Here is a 13864-nt window from a genome sequence, read left to right as displayed (position 1 = left end):
TATGCAGAAAATACTCTGGAGCTAGCTGGAAGCTAAGCAAAAGCTGATGGTCACAGTATTTGATTAACTGAGGTACTGAGCCCCATGAAGTGTATTGATTTTCAGATGCGCTGGTTGTATGCTCTTTTACAGCACCAGAGACAGCTGTCTAAATTTGTGAAAGTTTGGATTAAAATTTAGACAGTCCTATGAACATTCAGCCACACACTTGAAACAAAAACATCCCCAAACCACAGATTTGGTTCACTGTACAAGCTTAGATGTGGATACAAATTTGTTGTAATATACCATAGTTCACATGCTATGCAGAAGAAAAGAGCTGTCTCAATACCTGGCATTACCAGTGTAGCTTCCTGTTGCTCTCCACAGAGCTGATGTACCATTACAGGAGCAATGGCAAATCCCTTATGGTGCTCAGAAAACTGGGACTGGTACATTCCCTAATGTGGTGCACACAGACCTTGTTAGCAAGAACGGCTCATGCTGGGAAGGCCTGCCTTGTCTGCTAATAGCAGCATTAATGGGGAACATGAGAGTCATTTTTCATAATTATGTGAGTGGAAAAAAACCACGAATCACTTAGCTACAGGGCTGCAATCTGAGCGTGCTTTCCCACTACCTAACAAAATGGAAAGCTCACCCTAATCCTGCTGCTAAAGCTTCAGGTTAGATGTTAGCAGGGGCTGGCTGCTGCCCTAGAGTTGATTGTCTCTCCTCTGCTCCCTTGTGTCCTCTCAGCCACCTTGGCACCCCAAGATGCTGGGCAGTGCACCGAGATGTGGCACATTTCTGAGTTTAAAGGAACAACATCAACTCAAGGCATAACCTTTGGTGAGGGTATTCATTTGTGGTTTGCCCCAAGCTCCACCACCTCCACCACCCTCACCACTGTGATGGTAGATTTGGCAATGGCATTTCCCTGCCTTGCAGTAGGTTTTCTTCCCAACCTGTTGCTGAGGCCAGAAGGGAGATAGATAGTGAAAACTGCCATCAAAAAACTGCCTTAAAAAAAAATTGAAAAACTGAAATTGTGGTCTCCCTTTTTTCCATACAAACAGAGACAGAAACCATCAGTAAATATTGTGAGTACAAGGTGGTCAGAAGCTCCTGTGCTTCTTCAAAAAGCTCCCAAGGAGTAGCTCAGCAGTGCTGCATCTTTCTTTTGGTTTGGGTTTTTTTTGGGGGGGTTTTGTGGGGTTTTTGGTAGGTGTTGTTTTTTTGGGGTTTTTTGTGTGTGTGTTTTTTTTTAATTTGTTTTTGTTACAGACCTATTTTAAGTCCCACTAGGTCTTTTGGGAGCCTACAAACTCATGTGTCAGCACAGGTGGTGAATGAGACATTGCAGGAGGAGTGAGGGAAAAGAAGGATTTCCCACTGCTGGCAAATCCTCCATATTGTGGAGGCTGTGGTGTCAGATAGGAGAAATAATAGAAGTGATGTGGCAGTTCACCCCATTTATAACAGTTGTGGTTGCTTCCAGTCATGAAAATTAAAAATTTGTTGATAGAGATGAGTTATCTAAATAATTTTCTTTTGAACTGCATTATCTCTCCAGAAGTCCCCCACCTCCCCCCTGAAATATGTGAGCCTTTGTGGTTTTTGACTTGTGGCAGCATGTGTTTTGGAAGAACATCAGAGTGCTGAGGGCAGTTTGCAATGTTCCCAGCAAGGCTGGAACTTCAGCGTTTTAAAAATTAATTATAAATACTTGCTGATTGAGGTAAACACTCAAGATGTCAGCAATTGCCAGCAACTATCTTCTGCATGTCACGCACTTATAAGGGCAAGTGTGTTATAAATTGCTCTCCTAAAATCTCTTATTTTCATCCTTTGTCCTTTGCATGACTCTTCAAAGGAAGTGAGCTCCACTGAGCAGGATTTGGCCTCCTGGGCAGCCTGGATACCTCTTTGAGTATTATCTGCAGAGGCAGAGGACTCAGAGCAAAGCTCGCAGCAGGCATTAGACACATGCCTGTTCCTCTTCTGGCCCAAGGAATGTATAACTGTAACTCTTAATTGTAATTTTTAATTTTATTTTTAGATAAAAAGCCCTGAACCAAAGTAAGATGGTGTATTCATCTCCCCCAAGTATACAGCAGAAATGGTGAATAATTTCCTTTATCCAGACTACTTGAAGTGTAATTTTTTCCTGGTCCTTCAGAGAAGAAAAAAGCATCTATCACAGCTCCAAAAATTGTCCATGTTTCATTTGCCCACAGGGACAGATGGAGCTGTCTACTTGCCTTACGTGCAGCGCAGTGCATGAGGGCCAAGCTCCCTCACACCTTGGGAGAGGCCGTCAGGAAAACAAGGACAGGATGGGGCGTCCCTCAGGAGTGCTGCGCGGCCACCTTGCCTGGCAGACAGCCCCCCAGGGACACAGCCAAGCCCCTGCCCTGGTGAGGGGGGCAATGCCAGCATTTTGTGACTATTTTATCCAGTTGCTAAGCAGCTGGGTCCCAGGGACACAAATAAAGCGAAAACAAAGCGTCCCGAGGGTGAGCAGCCCCTGCAGCTCCAGAGCCATGGCTGCCTCCGCGCTCCTCCCAGCTTTTTGGGGCTGTGGGAGGGGCATGGCAAGTGCAAGGCTTTGGGAAGGGGCTCTGGCAGCCAGGGGCCGAGCTGAGCTGGCTTCTCCTCTCGCGGGCCGGGAGCCGCTCCTGCCTGCAGGAGGCTGATGGAAGGCACACACCCGGCTCCTCCAGCCCCCTGCTCCAGCTGTGCCTGCGCAGGGCACGGAGCACTGCTGGGGCTGGGGAGGAAATCTGTGTCCAGCCCTTCAGCCCAGCACTCAGGGCACCCACTGCTGGGATGCAGCTGCTGTGCCCCTAGACAATTAAGTGTTTTATGGCAAGCATTCTCCTTGTCTGACCAGCAAACCATACTTTTCAATGCTTGCACACTCTCGCCATCCCTGACCTCTCAAAGAACTGCCCCTTTTCACTGCAAAGCAGTGTAGCTCTGGCACAGGGACCTGAGAGGTCCCAGTCACACTGTATGGTGTCTCATATCCCAGTGATCAGAGCTGAAACAGGAGATCTGGGCTCAAAACCCCTTGAGTAATTCAAATAGCATTACCTCTCTCCAGTCTCCTCTAGTCGTTAGACACTCGGTTTTCTGCATCTGTTTAACACCCAAATTCAAGGCTGTCATTCATTCAAGAAATAATCTCTGGCACCTTATTTCTCAAAGTATTTGTGGAGTGTTCTTCATTGGAGATGTCTAAGAAATGCCTGGACACAATCCTGTGCCAGGTGCTCTAGGATGACCCTGCTTGAGCAGGGAGGCTGGACTGGATAAGGCCCTCTGGTCCCTTCCAACCTGACCCATTCTCTGATATATCAGCAGGCCATTTTAGGACACAATACTGTGGAGCAAAACCATTTATTGTGCAAAGGGGGGCCAACACAAGTCTTCAGGGATGCAATCACATTGCACTATAGCCCCCTTGGCCATCCAGCAGCAGGCTGCCAGAATGGGCATCTCAGCATCTGCTCCAGCTTGAAAGCAGATTATCTGGTGCCAGAGAAAATGGATTTATCGTGACTGATCCTATTTATTTCCTAGAGGACATGCCAAGTGACTGAAATAGAAATGGGTCAGCAATTAATAGGGTAGCTCTCAGTCACTGTCACCATATGTTGATATGATGATGGCTGGTTTATTTATTTACCTGATAAATAGCTTACTGAAAGTTCTGTCAGGACACGGGTCAAGGAGAGTGAAGATAAAACTCAAGGGGGCTGTTGTACAGATGCTGACATCCTCATAGATTTCTTCTCCAGCATTGAAGCTTGCATAAATATTTCTGCCATTTCGTGGAGGGTTTCTTCATGTCCCTGGGGAAAGGGGACTGGATAAGTCACAATCAGCTGCAGCGACAACTTGGTTTTCTGTCCTACCAGGTTCAGCTGGAGACTGTCTGACTTTACTCCTTACAGGGACATTATATATGATGTATTTTCTTGAACTGGGGTAAGAAAACTTTTGAGCACAAGAAACAGAGATTGAGAAGTGTCTTAATAAATGTGCCATGTCACAAGGGCAGCAGGCCAAGTGTGAGTTATGTTGTTGGAGCCAGGAGCTCTGAGACAGCTTTAGTCCTGCCATGACAAAGGCTGTTTCAGTTTCTGATCCTTGTAATAAATCCAGCTTTCTCTGCAGCTCGTGGGTAATACCTTTCCAACAGATCCCACAGCGCTCTTTTAGAGAGATGTTATTTCTTCCTGAGGCAGGAAATTTCAAGCTTGTCAAAGCACTTTTCTGAGCCAACAAGAGCTACAGTAGAAAAATTTTGATCAAAAACAGGTGCACAGGCTGGCTGGGAGGCTGAAAAAGAGTCACTGTGCAGTTTGCACAACCCCTGGGGAAAAGATACGTAACTCAGTGTGAGGGGAAGAAGATGAGCTCTGGGTTGAGTGTGGGATGGGGAATCTGCAAGGAGCAGGAGAGGGACTGCTCCCTCAGCAGCTCACACTGCAGTCTGCAAACATTTCACAGCAAGTCTGGCTTAACTGGGTGGCATTGCAGCTTTCCTGGCCCACTAGGGAGCAAATGTGTTGCTCCCTTCTTCCAGGATGATGAAAGAGTGTAAGACATAAGCAGCGACAATTATCATGGGTTTAAGTCTTGGGAACCAGAAGCAAAGGCTTCATCACCACCCCAAAAGTTCTGAGGAGAAAAGACCCATGTATTGGGGGGCTGAGTGTCTATTAGAGCTCACTGATTTTGGGGAGTGATGTATGGAGCTAATCCTTCTTGGTGAAGAGGGCTGCCTGTATGCAGTTTTCGGGGATGGGACAATTTTTTCATTATTTTAGCCTATTAGAGATCTCTGGTAAAACCATTTAATCTGATTAATCAAACACCTATGGCACTGGAAAGAAAACTTCCCAGCTGTGTACAGATTTTGCATTTAAACTGCCCTCATGCTCCTCAAGGCACATCCTCGAGGACAGCCACCTAACTTATGCATTTCCTAAAAACAGATGCCTATTTTTGAGTATAAAAATCTCCCACAATGCCAAAGCCGCATGCGCAAAGCAGCTTTGCTGCTGGGATGCAGCAATGCAGCACCCCAGACACCATGGTGAGGGTGGTGTGAGGGGCCAGGCAGGCAGCAGTTGGAGCCCACCTCTGTGGCTGGATGTGGCAAGCACATTTCAAGATTCTTCATAGAAGTGCACAGAGAGAAATGAAAGAGAAAACAATTTCTATTTCTACTCCTTGTTTTTCCTATGTGGAATGCGTTTGGAGAATAGTTTACCTGGAGTGAGTGCTTGATTGGATTCTAGTGAGGATTGTTTGAGCCTGATGGCCAATCCAATCCACCTGTGTCTGGACTCTCAAGAGAGGGTCACAAGATGCGTTAGAGTCAGAAAAAATAATATGTAGTTTTAATATCCTCCTTTTATATAGTATATTAATGTATTTTAGCATAGTTATAATAAGGAAATAATTCAGCCTGCTGAATTGAGTCAGACATTGTCATTTCTTCCCATTAAGTTCACCTACATTTACAATAGCTGGGTGCAGGGATGTTCCCACAACACCCAAAGCATGGGGGCAATACTCCTGCACAAGGCCAATGCAGCCCTGTCCTTGTGTCCCTCCACAGACCACAGCAAATTTCTCCATTACCATGCTACACCTAGACCTAAGATGGCCCAAGAGACACCAGATAGGGTTCCTTTGCCCTGCTTACGGCAGGAAGACACGACCCATGATTTGGGCTAACTGAAAAGATGCTCTTTGCTTCATGTGGGGTGGAAATCTGCTCAGAATTGCAGTCTGGATTAGAAAGGCGCCTTCCTTGCTGGCAGCCTTTGCAGTTGCACTGTCAGTGCCATAGAATTACATTTACTCCAGAAGCCTCTCAGAAAGTGAGAATTGTCAGGATTTTTACTGGAAGTTTCAGCTTTTATGATTACTGAGAATATCTATAAAATGGCATTAGAGGAAGTCTTAAAGCTTAAAAAACTGAATACAAATAAAGATTAATCCAAATTTATTATTTTTGATGTCTAAACCCTGTGGATGATTTCACTGGCCTTAACTCATTGTTTGTATATGTCTTGATGTGTTGTTACCACTCCTGACATGAAATAATCCTACACTGGCTTTGTTTACAGGCAAGGATTTCCTTCCCCAATAAATGATTGAAAGTGTTCAATCAATTAACTCTCCAGAGTAGTTAATTTAGTAGTTTCCTGATCATTAACAACCAGTTCTTGAAAAGCATTAACACCAAACTACCCCAAGAGTGGAAATTTGTGGTTTAAACCTATGAAGCCCTAACATCAGTTTTCTAATGCTGCATCGTTTGACTGAGGAGCATTCTTTTTCTCTCCAGAGTCCCTTTGCTCTCAGGCATCTCTCAAATGGGGAGATATGGAAGGGAGCTGTGGAAATCTACTGCTCCAGAAGCATATTAATATGTATATTAAAGTGGGCTTATATACTTAATATAAAATATGTAATATAAAAGATTATTTTTATATAGAGATATACACGTGTTTTAGGTACATTTAGCACAGCTTGTGTACAAGGCTTCAGTCACAACTGCCAGTAGTGAGGCAGCTGGTCCCCTGAAAGTATTGACAGCCAACTTTGGGTTCACCATGCATGGATTATCCAATTTCACTATTAACTGGGTAAGAGTACCAAAGCCCCTGCACCCTGCACAGAAAACTACCCATAATCATGGACTCATCTCTGTCCCAAGGGCAAAATTCTGTTTCTCCAGTCACTTATTAATGTGGAACCCAGAAAATCTCCCTTAGGTTTCATGGACCTCTGAAGGGAAAGACATAGGAATATGCATGTGTATCATGTGGGAATTGGTCTGTGGTACTGTGAGGAAGAGCTCCCTGTGGCCAGTGCAACAAATCTTGTCATGACAAAGGCCTGTCAATCAATCTTGCTTCACTTGTTTTGCCTCTAAACAGGAGCCAGACTTCAAAACTCAAAATATTCTCCAAGTAGCAGGGCCAAGCAGGCAACAGAATGCAGAATTCACTGTAAAACGCTTTTTTTTCCCAGTTGGCCCCTTTGCTGTGTAGGCTGTTGAAGCCTCTACAATGTGATTGGTTTCCTTGAAACAAGGAATCAACTGTCCCTGGTATCCAGCCACAGACCTGAAGGATATTCTGCACCCTGCAGGTATTTTCCCCTTATTTCCATGCCTCTAGCTTTCACCCTGCATATACATTGCACACAGAGATTTCTTCTCAGACATGTTTGCACGAGAAAGCAACACAAAAATATCCCAGGCATTTTTGCCTCTTCTTCATGCCTTAGTTCACAGTCCCAGCAAGCCTCAGAAGCCCTGGGTAACTCCCAAAGGCAGACACCTTCAGCTCCAAGGCTGGCCCCACATGTGCACCGTGGCAGGGGTTGTGAAGGTGCTGTCTCCATTCTGTCAGCATGAGCGCCGGTGAAACGCCGGGTCTGCTTCCCCTGGCGGCACAATAAGCCCCTGTTTTCCAAGCAGGAAAACATTTCTATTTCAGGGCAACAGCTGCCTGCCAGAAACACAGCACACAGAGATGTGAGAGTGAGAGCCCTTGCTGAGAACTGGGAACCCCCTGAGAAAGGGCCACCAACTACACACAGCTGGGGTGTGCCAGGTCCTGTCCCACTTTGTGTGCGCATCCTGAAACATCCATGGGTTATAGAAAGCTCTTTCTCAGGCACATTTGGCAGCCTTTTCTATTTGTAAGTGTATTTTGACTTCAAGTTTCTCCATAAACTCTACTGCTTCAACAAAAGCTTATCTTTATTGCATACCAGTGGGTGCCACCTCTGCAGGACACATCAGAGTAGGACATGATTTGGGGCTGCTTGTGGTAGACTGGCCAGCCACAATTTCATCCCACAGCAGCATTCCTGTGCAAGTCCCAGCGTGGATACTATCACAGTGTGAGGACATTTACTCTACCAGCAGCCTGTGTCCCAGCTAGCATCCAGAAAGGCATCTTTGCCACCATCTTACAAAGGTCTATTGCTTGTCCTTCCCACCATGAGGCTGCTTCCAAGTGACTTCAGCTGATACTTTTTGCAGCTTTTCAGGAGTTTAAAATGATGCTTTGAGCTGTGTTCTGGCATTCAGCCAGAGGTGATGCCAGGATCAGAGCCCGCTGCTTTACTGGAAGTCTCTGAATGGGAATCTTGATGTACTTTGCATCGTCAAGAGAATACCCAAGGGATTTCAGTGCAGAAAAGTTCTTTGGAATAACTTCAACACTGGAAAAAATTGTGTTCTGTAATAACAAAATTGGCATGTTCACTCATTGGGCTACATCTCATGCAGTCAGCTGAGGCAGGGGCATCCTCTTGGCTCTTCACAGAGAAGGAACTGTGGGCTGTGAGTAATTTCGGAAGGGGAACACTGCCATCCATCACTGGTCTCACTGAGGCTGAGACAGGCTGGGGGGGCCATGAGCACCTCATCTTTACCATGGTTATTAGCAACTGCTCCAGCCAAGAGGTTTTCATTTTCTATCTCTATTTTCATTTTCTCTTTTATATTTAGAAACCTAATCCACAGGCCTCCATGGCCTTCATCTCGCCAGTCCTCAAAAGATGACAACAAATGTCAGTGTTACTGTCCTTAGGCTTGGATGTGCTTTACACACACACATGGCCAGCATCCCTGCAGAACAGCCTGTAAGGGCATCTCTAGGTGAAGCAAGGGATCTGAGGGCACACCAAGTGTGCAGGCAAAGACTTCAGTGGCAGTGTCCTGCAGCAATGCCCCATCACTGCAGCTTGCCTGTCCATGGCTTCCATCCCAGGTCATCCCTTCGGCACCGGAGCAGGAGGAGGCGCTTTGGGGTGGAGGCCCAGCACTGCTGCCAAAAGGGACAGCAAAGAGCTGGGCTGTGCCACAATCTGCTCTGGAAACAACATGACAGATGGAGCTGACTCTGATCCTTGGAGTTTTGCTGAGAGCAGAACCGCTGGCAGATTTTCAGTGTTTCAGTTGCTTTTACAAAGAGTGAGCATTTCTAAGCCCCAGTTTCTTGACTTTAAAAATATATGTATATCCTTGTTTGTATCCTTTTGACACTCATTGTCCTTCAGGACTGTGAATGCCTCTTCCCTACAACTACCACTGATTTTGAGTCTCCTGCAATGACTGGGCATGGAAAGAGAACATGTTTCTGCACAAAACTGGATCAGCTGTTTGCAAGAGGTCATGAACTGACCACATTTTGTAAGTAGCTGGTTGCAAGGGCTGAGGCTGCTAAACTCAAAAGCTCATTTTAAACATGGTAAGAGTAACATGAAGCCTATGCATTTTTAAATAGCTGAGCTCTGGATCAATTAAAAATCTTTCAGTGAACCTCTCTAGTAACAACTTGTTTATGTGCCACGTGCTTTCCCTCTCTCTACAACTGGGTTATAATCACTCTCTTTACAGAGCTGTATGTGGTGCACACACTTTTGTGGCTTGCCTGCTCTTTTTGAACCAGTCTGACAGCTGGCATTTGGTCTTCTCATCTCAGGAGGGTCATTGCTTTGCCAAGGTGTGTTTGGAGTTTCTCAGCCTCGAGAAGAGACTGAGCCACATCACCTGTGTGCCAGAAGGATGGCTGTTGGTCCTTTTTGTTTAAAATTTAAACTGTGAAGAGCCTTAGCCTTATCTTGAGGCAGTGGGAAGCTGAAATGCTGGATTTTCCCCTTTCATGGGGCAAGAAGCTGTTTTGTTCCCCCACTGGTTGCAGTGCCCGACCTTTGTCTCTCCATGGTGAGTGAGGATGTGGGGTGTGTGCTGGTCTGGAAGCTGAGACTCCACTGGTGCTGGCAATCACCTCTCAGCCCTGCTGGAGCCACTGGCAAATGCAACTTCCCTGGAGCCCGTGTGTTTCAGCTGGTCAGGTTGGGCTGAGCAGCCGCTCCAGAGTGTCCCTGTGATGGACACACAGGGAAGCTGCTGTGGAAACACTGCGGGCAATGTATCCTACAAAACCAGCTTTTTCATTGGAAGTTTAATGATTTCTTCTCTAAGTATTTCTACTGCCTGGCCAAAATACAAGTGTCTAAAATTAGCTTCCCCAGATAAAGACATTTTTGTCATATTTGGTGCATTCCTATCTGAACACTGAAAGCCAGCTGTTGGGGCCGGGTTACAGAGAGCAATCTGTTTGTAACTATACCGATCTGGCATTTCTAGCTCTGGAATTAATAGCTTTTTTATCTTTCTACATCCTAGGTTCATTTTTTCCATGCTAAGAGAGTGCCAGAAGAAGCATTATAAACGCTATATAATTAAAACCAGAAGTGCCTCACAGTGAACTTAATTGTAAATGCTAATGGCATTTCTAGCAAAAGTTATACCCTGGGGGACTCATTGCAAATTAACTAAGAAGAACTCAGTGATGTTGCTTCTGTGGATTTTAACTGAAACTGTACAGTTAAAAGGAATCAGGAGTGGATTTTTTTAATGTCAGTTAAAATCCTCTATAACTGGAGTCACTAAGTGCTGGTAAAACCTGTGAGACGAGATTCAGAAGCCATCCCTGATTCTGTTTTTTATTATCATGTAACTTCCCTTACCAGGACATTACCATTACCCAACCCAGTTTTTCCATCTGCTCTTCTGGCTCTACACTGGTGAAAGTAATTTGGCTTCAGGGAGTGGTGTTGGAAGAGAGAAAAGAGCTGGGTTCCAGTGTAAGGAAAAAGTAGGGGCGAGGCTGGTGACCTGGTGGCTGGGCTGATGGCAGCAGAGGGACTAAGGCTGGCTCTTTACATCTCAGGGTTCTGCACCCTCTAGTACAAAAAAAAAAAAAATGTTGATAGAGACAAAAATAACATATTTAAAGAATGCCCACAAAAATCCAGTGGTCTCTTAATGGCTGTGCTTTGCAAATACTTCTGTGTCTGATTTTCCAGGCATGTGTGAGAAGCTCGCCCAGGGGTTTTTAAACAAAATGTTTAAGGAGACTTTGCTGTAGCCTTCCTGTGGCCTCTCCACCGAGGTGCCTGCTGCAGGGGTGGGGGCTTTGGCAAGATAGCAGAAGACTGGAGAGTGAGTAACAGTTCAAGATAAAAGGTTTTTCTGTGCTGAGGGTCATGAGGACTGATGGGCTGCAGGTGGGCTCTGGTGCCTGGCTTATGAGCTACTGGTGGCCAAATGCCTCGAAGGGAAAGTGTCCCATCCTGGCATGGGGCCCTTTGCTAAACTGCTGCTGCAACAACAATCCCTGCTGCTGGGGAGCGAGCCTGGGGGTGACAGCTTCCTTTAAAAGGGCAAGCCCAGTGCTGGAGCAGGCTGGACTGGAGGCTGACAAGCTCGTCAGCAAGTGACCACCTGGATAACTCCTGGTTCTTGCTCCATCCATCAACAGCAACCCACCCCTTGAGCCCTGGAGTCTTGACAGCCCAAAAGGGACAGCTGCCTGCCAGGAGTGACCTCGAGCAGTGACGGGGCAGGGAGAGGTCTCCATCACTGGCTACAGGCCTGAGGGACCTGTCTCCATGCTTTGGCATGTTCATGCCATGCTGGCAATGGGGGAGCGAATGTCATTCCTGGTGGAGAGGTGCTGGACACACCAGTGACAAGGAACTGAACGTGGCTGGAGGGGAGAAGCTCGTTCAAAGTCACAAGCAAGATTTGCTTGTTCCCAGCCAGGGCTGGTTTTGAACCAGCTGGTGAAAAGAGCATCCAGGAGGGTACTTTGCTTTTTGCTAAGCTTGTTCCTAGTCACCAGTGCTCCTGAAATACTACTTGTGAAACCTCAGTGATAAGAAGCTTCCCTGGGACTTCTGTGCGATTTCCACAGTCAGATGATTTGATGCCAAAGTTAGCTGGTTGACTCAACGCTTGGGTCAAGGCTAGTGGTAGAGATCTGGTACAACTTGCCCTAAGACTGGGCATTCAGAATTATTTTATCTGGGAATTTTTTCCCTTTCTCAACTCCTTTTAGTGGTCTCTGGAGGAAAAGCAGTTAAGATCTGCATGAAATTTAACATGCTAGGTGTGCGCCAGTGAAAGCAGGTCCCTGATGCCTTGCTGTGTTATTAAAATGTCTTGCAACTTTACGTCTTCCCACTAATAAGACACTGCATGGCTCTTAGTGACTGCTAAACCATTCTCCCGGTGAGATGGGAGCCAGAGAGGATGAAACAGGACAAGCAAGAAGCAGTACTCCTGTGTTGGCAGCACAGTGGGCCAAGAACCTCTCATCTGTGGGTACTTTCGCAGGGACTTTGGCCAGACTGACTTTCTGGAGCTCAGTGTGTCTCAGACTCAGGCCATGGGCTCTGCCAAGGGCTCAGAGGCAGTGGCACAGCCCCGGGCAGCAGTTCCCAGCACCTCAGTCCCTGCACTGCTGCCAGCCTGTGGGAGCTCAAAGGTGCCCTCCTACGTGCTCTGAATCACTGGCAGCAGCTCAGTTTCTCCAGGACAGAGAAGTTATGAAAAAAAAGCTTTTAATTACTCGCCACAAACATTTGCAGTATTCTTGCCTTAGAGCAACTGAGCTGCAGCCAAACGGGTGGAACGCAAAGTACAGCACTCAGGCCAGAGCAGGGTTTCTTAAACATAAGCTTATAGGCACACACCAGAAGTTTTTTTCTTGGCAGATGTAAGGTCTGAAAAATGTGTCAAGGAGAGCAGGATGTTCAGTTAGAACTTTAATAACAAACAGCTGTAATAAAGCCTGGGCTTCCTACAAGTCAAAATAAATTTTGCCACCAAGCTAAGTGGAGCCAGTGCTCCAGCTCACATAGCTTGGAAATGTCAGGGTGGAGAGGACCCATGTGGTGAATTTTCTCCTCCCCTGAACTTTGTTTTTTCTTCCATCACCTTTTCCTCTTCTCCCATCTCCACTGGGATGCCACTGCATCTTTTCATAGCAGCCAGCACTTCACAGGAACAAAAACATTTCTCCTGAGATAATTTCCACCTATTGCAAGTGGGAGATTTTCAAACACTGCCTTCAACTCTGGTTATTGCACTTTAGAGAACAAACTCAGGAGACAAATGACCTGTTGAACTTCAGAGTCACTGGCACTCAACACTTTTGGTAAGAAGAGATGCTAGGGCTCAGGTCAGACCCTTGTGTAAACCTCTTTTTTTGGTCACTGAAGTCAAACCATCCAAAAAGCACAGAAGACTCTTTTCTTCCCCCATGCATTTTACTTTCTTTTTCATTCCCTTGTTCATTTTGGAGAGAAGCATTATAGGAAAACTACAGTAAGCTATTTTCAGGGCAGCTATATGTTTTTTGGTTTGTTGGCATCCCAGTCAGATCTTGACTTGCCAAGGGCATTTAGAACTATATCTTGATCGTGCATAAGGTCCAAGTTTCACAGCCATGTGCTCAACTACCCTTTGAGTGAAGAACTTTTTTCTAATATCCAACCTAAACTTCCCCTGACACAACTTCAGGCCATTCCCTCAGGCCCTGTCACTGGGCACCACATTATGGTTTTGATTTCAGAGTAATATGCAGTAACATACTGATTCAAGTGAGTGATGGGCAAACTTGGACAGCAAAGCCCAGGGGTCTGTCTGTAAATAACCCCCACAAAGCTGGGTTTGTCTCCCAAGGACATGACTTGCAAGCTCTTAGAGGGACGCTGTTGCTGAGTGATCAGCACGACTCTGCCTGCTGGGTGCTGCACCAGCACCCACAACCATGACCTCAAAGGCTGTTCCAACCTCAGCAAATACCACCTAAGTCACTAATAAATCAATGAATGAATGAATGAATCAATCAGTCAATCAGTCAATCACCATTCTTCAGCCACAGCATCTTTTCTACTCTGCCCTTACAAGTCTTCACTCACACATCAGACCTGCTGGCTCCATGTGCTGAGACAGTGCCCAGATGCTGTGGATTTGCCTTTAGTA

The sequence above is a fragment of the Lonchura striata genome, chromosome 3 (assembly GCF_046129695.1).
Source record: "Lonchura striata isolate bLonStr1 chromosome 3, bLonStr1.mat, whole genome shotgun sequence".
Taxonomy (NCBI): Eukaryota; Metazoa; Chordata; class Aves; order Passeriformes; family Estrildidae; genus Lonchura; species Lonchura striata.
Note: the sequence above shows the minus strand (reverse complement) of the source record.